Source organism: Chenopodium album, chromosome 18, assembly GCF_948465745.1.
Source record: "Chenopodium album chromosome 18, dcCheAlbu1.1, whole genome shotgun sequence".
Lineage (NCBI taxonomy): Eukaryota > Viridiplantae > Streptophyta > Magnoliopsida > Caryophyllales > Amaranthaceae > Chenopodium > Chenopodium album.
This window is the reverse complement of record NC_137851.1, coordinates 15,511,799-15,525,319: the sequence shown is the minus strand read 5'-3', so window position 1 is coordinate 15,525,319 and position 13,521 is coordinate 15,511,799.

Below are 13,521 nucleotides of genomic sequence, written 5' to 3'. Positions count from 1 at the left end.
CAAAAGAAATTGTGGATTGTATCAGGAAAGCATATAAGGTCTTGGTTAAAAGGGACTTCGCATACAAGGTGAAGTACACTGCCCACAAGCTTTTACATGGATCTAACTTTGACCACTACAAGAAAGTTGGTGGATATTTGGAAGCTGTGAAGGCTTGTAGTCCAGGAACAGATTGTTTGCTTCTCAGTGACACATAAAAGAACCCCCCCCCCCTGTATTCCAAAGACTGTACACATGTTTTGAAGGTTTGAAGAGAGGTTGGAAAGAGGAATGTAAAGTTTTATGTGTCGATGCATGTTTTTTGAAAACATTCTTTGGTGGACAAATTTTTTCTGCGGTGGGGAGAGACTCAAATGACCAAATGTATCCTGTGGCTTGGGCCATTGTTAAAGGTGAGAACAATCTCTCCTAGGAGTGGTTCTTTTTGCAGCTTCAGTCAAGCCTAGAATTAGGTGAAGGAGATAACATTTGTATCATCTCTGACTTGCATAAGGTACAAGTTTAATTCAGTTACTGCATTTAACAACATCATTGCTTCCTATATGTTACCTTGATAGCTGAATATCACTATTTTACTCACTAATTTAATCCCTTTTTCTTTGCTGCGCATTTATTGTTGTTTAAAATTCTTACAATCAATCTTGCATTCCGTGTCTAATGTCTTGCCAAAGACAAATCATTGCCATTGTGCAAGACATATATTTGCGTTGTGGCACAAAATTTACAGAGGTGATGAGATGAGACTCTTATTTTGGAAAATAGCCGATTCTTTCAGCATGGCAGATTACAAAGATGCACTCCAGGAGTTGACTGAACATAGAAGCAGCTTAGTCTTTCAAAGGATATAATCCCGAGTTCTTTTGTAGGGCTTTTTTGAAGATAACATTTAAGACCGATGCCATAACAAGCAATATGGCAAAAATGTTCAACGGTTATATAATCAATGCAAGGTCTAAACATAACCTATACATGCTAGAAGAGATAAGAATAGCCCTTATGCAAAGATTAGTTCAAAAAAGACAAGAAATGGAGAAGGCTACCTCTGTGCTATGTCCTAGGATTCAATTAAAGTTGGACAAGGAGAAAGAAAAAGCATCAAACTGTGAAGTTCTCCCATCAACAGACAACCGCTTCAATGTGACTTATTTCTTCGATCAACTGGTTGTTGATTTGTAGGTAAGAAGTTGCACTTGTAGAAGATGGAACATGGTTGGGATCCCTTGCTCCCATGCTGTTGCATGTATTTATTTCCAAAATAAGGAAGCCGAAGATTTTGTTGATCATTGCTATACAAGAGATACTTACTTGATGGCTTATGTAGGTTTAACTTATCAACTTTGCTTTTATTTTTATCTTACTTAATATTGTTTATATTGTTGAGTTTGATGCTTTAGTATTTGTTTATATGGGCTCGATATCAACTTGATTCCCCATTACCCCCAACACCTATAAAAATTGGCCCAGGTCGACCTCAAAAGAATAGGATCAAAGATCCATTTGAAAACCCCGAAAAAGCCAGGCACATTGACAAAGAGTGGAGTAGAGATGACTTGTAGTGTTTGTCTTGTGAAAGGACATAACAAGTGTAAATTCCCTAACAAAGACTCGGCACCTACAAGAGAGCCACCAGCTAAAACACCAAGAGGCAGGCCTAGAAAGGATGGCCAATCAGCCAACACATCTGTTTGCTGCACCTTCCCCTCAATTCTCAAATGCTACAATTGCATCAAATACTGACGAGGGACATTACTCAACTACTACACAACCTAGCCAGTTAGGAAGGGGGAATAGAACTATAAGGGGGGGGGGGGGGCAGAGGGTCTAGGGGAGGAAGCACAACTTCTATTAGGGATGGAACTACAGCTGTAGGTAGAGGAAGAAATGCAGGGAGAGGTCAAAGCATTGGGAGGGGAAGAAATCAGGTGCTATTAATGAGCATTTTTTTCCTTTTTATTTTATCTCAAGTTGTCTCCTTATATTTTTTTTCAAATTCTGAGCAGGTAGCACAGGGTGTTGGGGTCTTAATAGCAGTAGATGACTCAATAATCATAGCTACAAGGGGTAGAGGGAGGCTAAGAAAAGTCACATAACATGTTGTGTCCCAAAGCCAACCAAGCCAAACATCAAATGTTATTAACCCAACTCAATAATTTAGACACTAAGGGTAAAGAATGGTAATTTGTAGTACTTGATGTTGATTTTGCGTGTGATACAACACTGGTTTTGTTTTGGGGAAGTAGCATCAGTCTTGGTGTAATTTTGTAGCACTTGTTTACATCAGAATAGGATGTTGAATTTGGATGTATGTACTATAAGGTCTACAACACTGCAATTTGCAAATTATATATCTTGAATCATTCCTACCACTTGATTTTGTAACTGTTTTGCGTTGGACATGATCTAAATAACAGAACTTAATTGTTTGATTTTGAAAATTAAAACATTGCATTATAGGAACTTTATAAAATATAGAGTACACAATAAGTTGCACCAAGCACATTAGGTTCATTAATTAAAAAAAAAACCAAAAACACTTAAAACAGTACATTAGCTTCAACACTACATCCACATTCTACTTAAGATAAAAAATCAAAATGCCTAACAACACCCATGAAACAACCAGTGCCACTGACAACATCCTCTCATTCCTAGCACTCATCAATTCAATCCTCATTTGACAAATTTGTGTCTTCATTTCTTGCAAATCTTTTTCCAATTTGTTCTTCGTCCATTGGAATTTCTTGACCTTCTCTTCTAAAACTCTTTGATTGAACTCCATCTTGGCAATAGTAGTATCCCTTTCAAAGATTTGAAACCGAAGATCATCATCCACCTCATTGTTGCAATTGACCCATTTCAAAAAATTGCAACTTGTTTCCTATAAATTACATATATCAATTTTACAGAATCAAAACCTTAAGTATATCATAACCTTAAGTATAAAATTAGAAATTTACAAGAAATTAATCACTCTTACTGGCCATTTTAGACACCCAAAAAAACCTCCGCCCAGAATTTGGCCCATTTTTAACAGTATGCACCACCGCCTCTAACCCACACGTGCACTTTGTTCTTGACCCAACAATACCCCTACATGTTGACGACGAAGCACCAGAAGAATAATGGTTTCCTTCTGCCATTATTGAAGTAAATCAAGAGAAAAGAGAGAACATGAAATTTATAGAGAAGAGGAGAAGCAGGGGAAATAACGTACAAGTCTTTGGTAAATAAGGGTTTTAACAGAAAAAAGGGGGTTTAATTTTTTTTTTCTTTTTTAATTTAAGATGATCCCAAAAATCCAACGGTCATTGCCACGTCACAAAACCGGCTATAGTAGGTTTTAAACCCGAAGGGTCCAATAAAAGAGAACGGGTATAAAAGTTGGGATTATTAGATATTAATTGATAGTTGGGATTATTAAAAGTGAAATAGAGAAAGTTGGAATTATTAAAAGCAATTTTTCCTTATTATTATATTATTCCTTTGTTCTAATCGCAATAGGAGTTGGGGTTTAACGGACTTGAGTTGATCAATTAAGGGTTCGAATTTCTTCACATATCAAAGTAGGCTTAAATAATATGATTAGGGAATCCATTGATAACTCAGGAGAGACCTATGGTATTGTCTAAATTAAGATTGATTTTTCTCTTATCAATTAAATGATATGTTAGGGGTAGAATGGCTATTGCATTGATTATATTTGTCGTGAAGCTTGATCTTGGATGCTTTTTATGATCAAATTGAATTTCCCTTATGATTTAGTTTAATTGCATTTGATTAATTAAAATTCTTGTGTGTTGATTGATTGCCTGCTTAGTATTACTTGAGTCTGACATTAGTTAAACTACGGTATCTTGGGATCCGACCCTTAATTGCCTATCTACATAATACTCTCTCCGTCCTAGATGGGATGTGTAACGGCTTTGACTACATTTTTTACTAACATAAAATTTTTTTTTATATAATATATGTTGTTAGATAGGTATTAATATAAAGTTTCATAATATAATTTTTAATATAATTTTCATTAATATTTAATTATATATAAAATAAAGTCAAAGTAGTCCATTGGTATAATACCCCGTATTTTAAAATGTATTTTCTAATTAATTAATTTATTATTATTTTCTAAAAAGGGTATTTTAGTAATTTATTTTACTATTTGAATTTCAAAGCCAAAATTATATTTGAATTTTGGCGCCAAAAATATTTTCAAAACTTAATTATTATTATTTTGGAATTTAGATAAGATTTATTATCCAATCTGTATTATATATATATTGAATATTTTAATTAAAATAATTATAATTCCTAATTATATATTAAAAGGGCCGAAAATCCTATTAATTATCTATTGATTTCGGATTTTCTAAGTATAGAAAATATGATTTCTCTTAGTTAATTAATTTAGTTTTAAGTTAATATTTTCTAATTAATTATTTTCTACAAAATATATTATATATTTACACAATCATTTTTAATCCTTAAAATCTAGCAAATATTTTCCTAAAACTAGTAGTGGAGGTCCGAAAATATGAGCATGGATATGCTCAATATTTTCAGCCACCCTATGTAAATTTTGGGTTAATTATTTTGTTAGTATTATATTTTAATTATCTTCCTTAAATTCCTTATTTCCTTAATTCCTATTTTCCGTCTCATAAAAATTTGATCATACAATTTTTTGCCTTAAATCATTCTTGATTATTCCCCAAGCAAAGCTATTTACCAATTTAATATTTCATGACTACATACTTACCTTATTTCTTCATTACTTAATCACCATAACCTAGACTTTCCATAATTCTTTAGCTCTCTTCTCCAAGTAATTTCCTTAAACCAATTTACCATAATTCTTCATACAAAATTTTACCTTAATTCTTTCATACATGAACCTATAAATACCCCATCATACCTCTCATATTCTTCACACCAAAAACTCAATTCTCTTCTTCTCTCTTATTCTTCTTTTCCCTCAACCTTTTCCTACTTTTTTTCTCCTCTTTTCTAAAAGAAAATTAGCCCGTATAGCTTTGAAGCCAATTTTCGGGCACTTGTGGTCAGTTTTTGAGGTTTTGATGTTTCATAAAAGATTGTTCCTCTCAAAAAATACTTGAGTTTAGGATCAAGAATCACCCAATTCGAAGTTATATCGAAGGAGTTATAACCTTTGCAAGTTCTGCCTATTCTTTCCAACGCAAATTCAATTCTCTTTAATCTTATTCATTTATTTTCTTCATGGTTAGTTTTCTAAAATATAAATACCTATTTCAAATTTATAATTTTATATTGGAAAAATGAAAACTAAAAATCCAACCTTTGCCCGGTCTTCTCTTAAGAATCCAACATTCTATTAATCTCTAAAAAATCCATCCTTTATACCCCACCTTCTCTAATAGATCCATTTGACCTTTAACCGGTTAAACAAGTTAATTTTTTTTTAATTCTATCACTTTCCCTTCTCACTCCTCCTCTTTCTTTCTACTCTCTTCTCAAAAACTGAAACAGAGTATGCAGCACGCACCTCCGCCGCCACCACCTCCGCCACCATCACCTCTGCCACAACTTACCCCTCCCTCACTCTCATTCTCCCTCTCTATCTCTCTCTCACTTCCTCCTCCATGGATCAACCTTCACCCTTGGCTCCAGCGACATCGGGCTTGCGAATCCAAGAAATTAGGAATCAATGCAAATTTGCGTGTATGTTGGTGGATGTGCATTTTTGTTGGTGGCTGGGCGTTTTTGTTGGTGGCTGGGCGGTGGAGTTGGTGGCTGTGCGTTTTTGTTGGTGGTTGGGCATGTGTATTGGTGGCGAGGCGGTGGAGTTGGTGGTTGGGCGTTTTTGTTGGTGGCTGGGTGGTGGAGTTGGTGTCTCTGTGTTTTTGTTGGTGGTTGGGCGTGTATGTTGGTGGTAGGGGAAGGTGGTGGTGGTGTGCGTTGGGTTCCGGTGGGCTGTGCGTTTTTGTTGGTGGCGTGTGCGTTGGGTTCTGATGGGCGGTGGGCGCGCAGGGGAGGGAGGGGGAGGGGGAGAGGGAGTGGTGGTAGGGGAAGGTGGTGGTGGTGGGAAAGGGGTTTCTGAACTTTTTTTTTTCTTTTTCTTTTAATTATTTTTATTTTTTAATAATTAAAAAAGATAATTGACTTATTATTAGCTGACACATGGCATATAACTTATAAAAATCGGTTATCAACAGGTAATGGATCTTTAGATTAAGGTGGGGTATAAAGGTTGGATTTTTGTGAGATTAACTGAACGTTGGATTTTTAAGAGAAGACCGGGCAAAGGTTGGATTTTTAATTTTTAAAGTATTATTTTTAAAAGAATTTTATATTCCATGCACATTAGATTTTGGTTTATGTCTAAAGATGATGTGATAACTTTATGGTTATGTTAACTGCTAGATGCATGTATTCGTGATTGAACTTTGAAAGTACGAAATGTTGATTGATTTTTGGAATCAATGTATGTTTAGGTGGATAGATACTTTTGAAAGTGATTGTTTGAATAGCATGTTTCATATGATTTTATTGGTGATTGAATTAAATTGATTTGAATTATAATTTATGAAATAAAGTATGTTTGGAGGTATTGGTTTTAATATTTGTTATAATAAATAAATGTATTTTTGAAGGATTGACTTTCATATCATGTTTTGAATGGTTTAAACTAAAATTGATTTGAAAAGTTTGATGAATTAAATAAAAGGTTTTTCAAAGGAAGAGTTATTGATTTTGAAAATTAAAGTTATTTATATGAGATTTAATTCTCAAGTATTTATTAAAAGGTTGAGTTTGCAATCATGTTGAATTAAATAAAAAGGAGTTTTGAGTTAACCTATTATAAAGATTGATTTTATTCAAAGATGAATTTTACGAGGATTTATTGAATTATTTATTAAAAAGTTTTACAAACATGATTATTATATTAATCCCACTATGCGGATTCATTGAATACTATAGACTTTGTATGACATAGTCTTTCCTCAAAAATAGCCTTGAAATAGTAGGAGACTAGCTTGGGGGGTGTGCACACTTATAGAGGAAATTGGGTTTTTGAAAAGAATTGATTTTAATAATCACTATTATTGATGCGGGAGCATCCTTGAAATACAAATTATATGGCTATACGATTCTCTTAGTGGCATTTAAGGCTTAATCAACATTTTGGATGAATTCTCTTTGTTATGATGTAGTTTAGGTGAATAAGAGCAATCTTTGTGTCTTAATTTTAAAATTAATGGTTGAAGATGAAACATGGAAAAATTGATGAGGAAGAAAATCTTTTACTTGGTAAAAAAATGCAACACTCAAATTCAATCATCTATATCTTCTTCGTTACAAGGAATTTTCAGGTGATTCAAGTTGGACATGAAAGTAGAGTTCAAAAGCTTTCCAACGATAGGTCACATGACAAATTTGAGCAAGAAACGGTTATGAATGTTTGAAGTTGAGCTGTCCAGGAAGTCTAAGGAGCGTCCGCTCCCCAAGAGGAGCACCCGCTCCTCACAAAGGAGAGCCCGCTCCTAAGGGCGTCATTTGAAGTCTCAGAAGTGAGAAGCGCCCGCTCCTATCCTTTAGAGTGGCCGCTCCCGAAGCCCTGTTTCGAGCGAACGACTTCCTTTTTTTTGTGCTTCTTTTTACTATCTTTTAATCTTGGCCTTTCATTTGTAATCCAAGGGGTGTAATTTAAGAACTTTAGGGTTATTTGTAAAGCCTTTAAATAGGGCTAAACTTCTTTTGGGGATCAACTTTTCTTAATTTTGAAATCAATGAGATTTTCTCTCTCTATCAATAATCTATGTGATTATTTGCTTTCTTTGTGATTGCTACTTGTAATCTTTGTGGTTACACCTTAATCCTAGCTTTACTTTGTGTTAGCTTTGATTAAGAACCCCTATTTCATATATCTTGGTGATTGTTGAGATAGGTTTATCTTATTTTGTTGATTTGAAATTGTTGTTACTTGATTTTTCCCTCTTTTTCTTGGTTTTTCTTGGTTATTTCATATCAATTATTAAATTATTGAGTTATTGGAATTATATTTGACTCTATTGAGAATTGGTTTTAAATCATGAGTTTTGGAAATATTGGATCAATTATTTGCAATTGGTTTTTAAAGCATGTTTGCAAATAAATTGAGTTTACATTATCTTGCACTTATCGTACTTAGTATATTTTGCTAATTCGTATTTCCTATTTGTTTTGGATCGCCCTATTTAGCTTAATGACAAGCAGTGTTACTATTTTCAAGTGGAGTCATGAATAAGCATATGGGAGTCCTGGGATTTGCTTCACCTAATTTAGGAATGTTGGTTTTGTCCTTATTTTGAGTACTCATAACAATGTTACTTTTTTTGTAAGTATTAATAAAAGAAAGTTGAGTTTTCCGCAGCAAGTTTTGTTAAGTATTTTGAGTAGCCTTGCGTAATCACGCGGCGGTAATACGCCTAAGTGTATCTCTACGGTATAAGTAAATGTATTATACTAGTATTTTCGTAGAGAGAGATTTGGGGTGTTACAATTGGCATGTGTGTAATATTGACTGTGTTAGATATTATGGGACAGAGAGAGTAATAGTCTTGTTAGGTTATTATTTTAGGTACACAACGCGTCTATCATAGTGCTTTTTTGTATTCATGGATTTCACCACAAAGAACCATTCTTAGTTCCTAACTACTCCCTCTATCCCTATTTTTGCCTTATTTTTAGAATTTGGGTCAATTTTATAAACTTTGACAATTCATTCTCGATATTCTACAAGAGGTAATACAATCAAGTGAGATTTTGTTTGATCCGTCTCAATGTATATTTTATTAACATCAAATTTTAATAATCTTTACGCGTTGAAAATAAAAATTTAAATGTTTTAACACGTGTCTTAATAAAGACCGTGAAAAGTCAATTGTGGCAAAAAAAGCGGGACAATGGGAGTAGATTGGAGGGGGGTTGTGGGTGCAGTTGAACACGTGCTAGGGTTTTGGAGTTTACATATTATAACTTTTTCAATTTGAAATTAAAAAAAAAAAAAATGTTGTATGTGAATAGGGTTTTAGGTCTAAACCAAATGGAAAAATCTGAATCCTTTATTTGCATGGACTGAGGACAGGATCGGAATCTACTAGTTCAATTCGTTCTGGTTCAATCCGACATTAGGTTTGAGTTTCAAAATGAACACCGGAAGATATTATTTTCAAGACAAATATAATAACATATGAAAATAAAATTGGCATTTTATACTGAAGGTAGAAAGTATAACATTATTACACAATAAAAGTCACAAAGACCATATTTTTGAACTCCATGCAATTATTGAAATAGGAAATGGAGTACATACTACGTAATTAGTGTCATTATATAATGACATTAATTAATTTTCTTGAGTTCTTCATCTTTTGGATAACATGTATCACTTCCAGGCGGAGCTTCACAGGTAAAATACACTTCAGAGGGAATGAAAATGCATCGACAATAGCCGTAACATGGGTAAAAGGTCCACAAGGTTCCCATACGTCCGAACAAGTGAGAGGTTTGTTCACATCAACCACAGCCATCATAATTTTTGAGAGTGGATTAACAGCCCGGCGATGCCGAGCAGCCGAGGTGGTTTCAGGTTGGGTTAACAGCACCATCAAGGCAACCATTAACAATATAGTAACAACATTCATTGTTTTCATAGCCATCTTCTTATGCCTAATGGGTGATTTAGATTTAAGTGTATTTGTTTGTGATTTTAGTTTTTAAAGTATCCCTTTTATATAGCCTTGTAAAGTTATATTAGATGTAGGCTACTAGAATTTCTCATTATTTTATCACCAATGATGAGAAATACTAGTGATACCCTTTTAGGTTCCCACGTTTTTTAGCATTGATGAATAGGAGGTTGAGATTGAGCAAGATTGCCCTAAAATCTTAAGACTTAAAATGACATTATTTTTTAATAGGTCTCATTAAAAATGATGTCATTGTATTAGTTAAGACTCTTTTAATACTTACTCATATTTAGTGCTGTCAATTCGGGTATTCGAGTCGGGTTCGAGTCGGGTCAAATCAAGTCTCGGGTAAAATCAGGATTAAGTTATGTCCGGTCAATTTAGCCTCTGATCAGGTTCAGATTTGGGTCGGGTTAATTTTGCTTCAGGTTATTCCGGGTCGTTCAGCCTTTCGGGTATAGGTCGAGTTCAATTCGAGTCAGATTCAGATTAGGTTCAATTTCAGGTTCGGTTTGTGTTGAGTCGGGTTTAGGTGGGTTAATAAATGGTACATTCGGGTTCAGGTTAGTGTAGGGTCAGATAATTGGTCGGATAATCTTAAAATTGGATCATTCTTGGTTTTGGTTCAAGTTTGTTTCAAATAAATAACGATGTGGTCAAGTTGAATCTATATAGTTACGCCCTGCATAATTTGATCAAGCAATATAAAGATTTTATTAAACCTATATATGAAGTAATAGAGAACGAACAAAAGGTATATAACCTGAACAAATTGTACTAATATATTTTTAAGGATTGAGGGTTTACATAATTGTACCAATATATAAGCTAAACAAAAGGTATATAAAATTTTATTCAACCTTCCATGACTCAGTCAATAACAGGTTGTGTTGGGATATAACTGTTTCAAGTTCTAATTAGGTCGGGTACTAGTTCGGGTTCGGATTGTTGTTGGGTCAGATTAAATCGGATGATGGTTACTATCAGGTTGGGTGCAGATTCTGATTCGGGTCATAATGTATTAGATCAAATAGGTTGTCGGGTAACATCAGGTTGGGTTTAGATCAGGTTACAGGTCACTAGTTTCACCTCACATCATTGCCGGTTCAGGTCGGGTTCTCGGGTCGGGTCAATTTTTGACAGTTCTACTCATATTTAGCACTTTAGCCCTAAACTCACTTAAACTTCGCATACGAGTACCATATATTATTATATTTTAATTTTTTACTCTTAGTAATAATAAAACAAAAAATAAAATAAAATAAAGTAGGACCCACACTCAAGTTTTAAATTGAGTTTTGAAATTTTAAGACTCAAGTTGAGACTTAGTTAAAATTTCTCAAGAAAATTGGAATCAAACAAAGAGTCTTATCTTAAGACCCAAAATATTGATGTCATGTGGAGGCTTAAAACTCGTGGCTAATCTTAATAAATTTAAAAAGACAAGAAGGTTTTTTTTTTTTTAGTGGATAATGACATACACAGTACTTCTTGTTTTCCCAAAAATTAAAAAAAAAAAAAATGTCACAGGTCTCCTTGTGTGACAAATTCTCTAACTCTAGCAATGCTTTGTTTATATTAAATTGTGCTTATATATTAATACCGTGATACCAAAATACTTCTTCATTAATACCAACAGAAGAAAAATATCTTATTCCTACCATTAGATCTCTTTCTTGGTATTAGAATCATTGATAACTCTAACTATTAAATAGAGACTGAGAAATGCTATGTGCCAATCCTAAATTAGAGGTACCGAGTTGCAAATTTGTAAACGACCTTTTTAATTTGCAAATTTAGATGAAGCCCGTAAGATCGCAATTTGTATGTATTTTTTAAAACAATTTTTTTTTTTTTTTATTTTTTATTTTTTATTTTTTTGTATTTATGTAAGAAATTTGTTAATTTTTTGTTTAGGAAAATTTAATTATTTTATTCCTTATACGAGTATATTATTTAATATTTTTATTTTAAAATAAAGAATTTCTTGACAATTACCACCTACAATTATGGTTGTTTTAGGAATTACTACCTACAATTTTTTTAATTGAAATTTACCACCTATATTTTGAAACTTCTCACCATTTTGAAAGATGACGTCATGGTGGGGCCCATGAACGATATTCCCCTTAATCTCCTTTTTAATTTTGCCCAAATTCTAAAATCAAATTGCTAAACTAAAAAATCAGGGCTTCAAAATTCTGTTCTTGCTTCGAATCTTTAAAAATTAGGGTTTCTAGCAATTTAATTTCAATCTTTGCCTCAATTTAGATGGAAGCGGAAGAAGAGGGAAGTGAGAATAGAGTGAATAAGAAAGAAAATGGGGGGAAATAGCAAGGGTGACGTCATCTTTGAGGGATTGGTCAAAGTGGTGGGAAGTTTTAGTGTTTTCATAATATGTAGGTAGAATTTCGATAAAAAAAACTGCAGGTGGTATTTCCTAAAACAGCAACAATTTTAGGTGGTAATTTCAAAAAATCCTAAAATAAATTATGAATTTCCACACATTTGTTATATAATTAGATAAAATTCCTAATCTCATAACATAATATTTTATATTTAATTAATTTAAATTATAAAAACTTATTCGCCTATTTTGCTTATGTGACATTTGAATAATTTACTTACTAAAGAATTTACAAATCTCTTCTTTAATTGGTTATAAATAAAACTTATAATTTTACATGACGCGTTAAGAAAATTAAATCCTCACTATTTATTTATTTATTTTTGATAATGACACAAACATCTTCTCCTACTGAACCAATCCAAAATGTAAATGATCCATATTCATTATTGTTTGTGTATATGAACTAATCTTGATCTCAACCATCAACTTAATTTTAAATTGTTCATGGCATCAAGAGCAATACAAAATTTTAAATGGACCCGGTTCACACTAATTTATTGTAGACTACAAAATTATAAAAACTATGATTGTTTTGTTAATGAAATAAAAGTCACTATATTAATTAATATAAATGTTATTATTATGTTGAAATAAAGGTTATTGTGGTATTATAAAGGGTATAAGAGGGTTTTTTTATTGAAATTTTTAATATACTAATTAATATAAATAAAAGGTCACTATGATAAAATTAGGGTCATTATTTTCAACATATATAACGTCGTACTTCAAGTGTACAATAATATTAAAAGTCACACAAGTTTTAATAAAGATATATATGTTAAAAGTAGGGTCACTATATTCAATATTATGTCAGATGTGTGCATATAAACCTTAGGTCCACGCAAGATTTTTTTCTAAGAGCAAACATGAAAAATAACCAATTGAATTAGAAGTTTAAAATGGTGGTTGAAATCCATGATTGATTATATACTGTATCACTTATCAAACAAAACTAATAGGGTTTGAAGTTGTACACTTCACTAAATTTTAATAACACCGTACCAAATTCATTTTAAACTCATCAAAACCTCATTCAAGTGGTGGTAAGTCTCTTGGCAATTGCTCTTAGCCAAGTTGTCGTCACTTGTACAAATAATACATTCTGTAGGCTGGGAATGCATACTCCCGAAAATATTAAAAAGGTTGGGATTATTTTAAAGACCTCCAACATGACCAAAGGTGAGGGTTGTTTTAAGGTCATCACCAAAAACAATTGAAGAAAAAGCTTTCCAAGTCATTTTTCAAAGTTAACAAGCTTGTTTTGCAATGTTAATCACCCTATGATATTCAATCAAATGCAACCATTTCTAACATGAAATTAGGGTTTTTACATAGTTGTAATAATCATAGTTATGGTTTCACTCTTGAATTTGCTAACTTTTGAGATTCTAATCTACCATT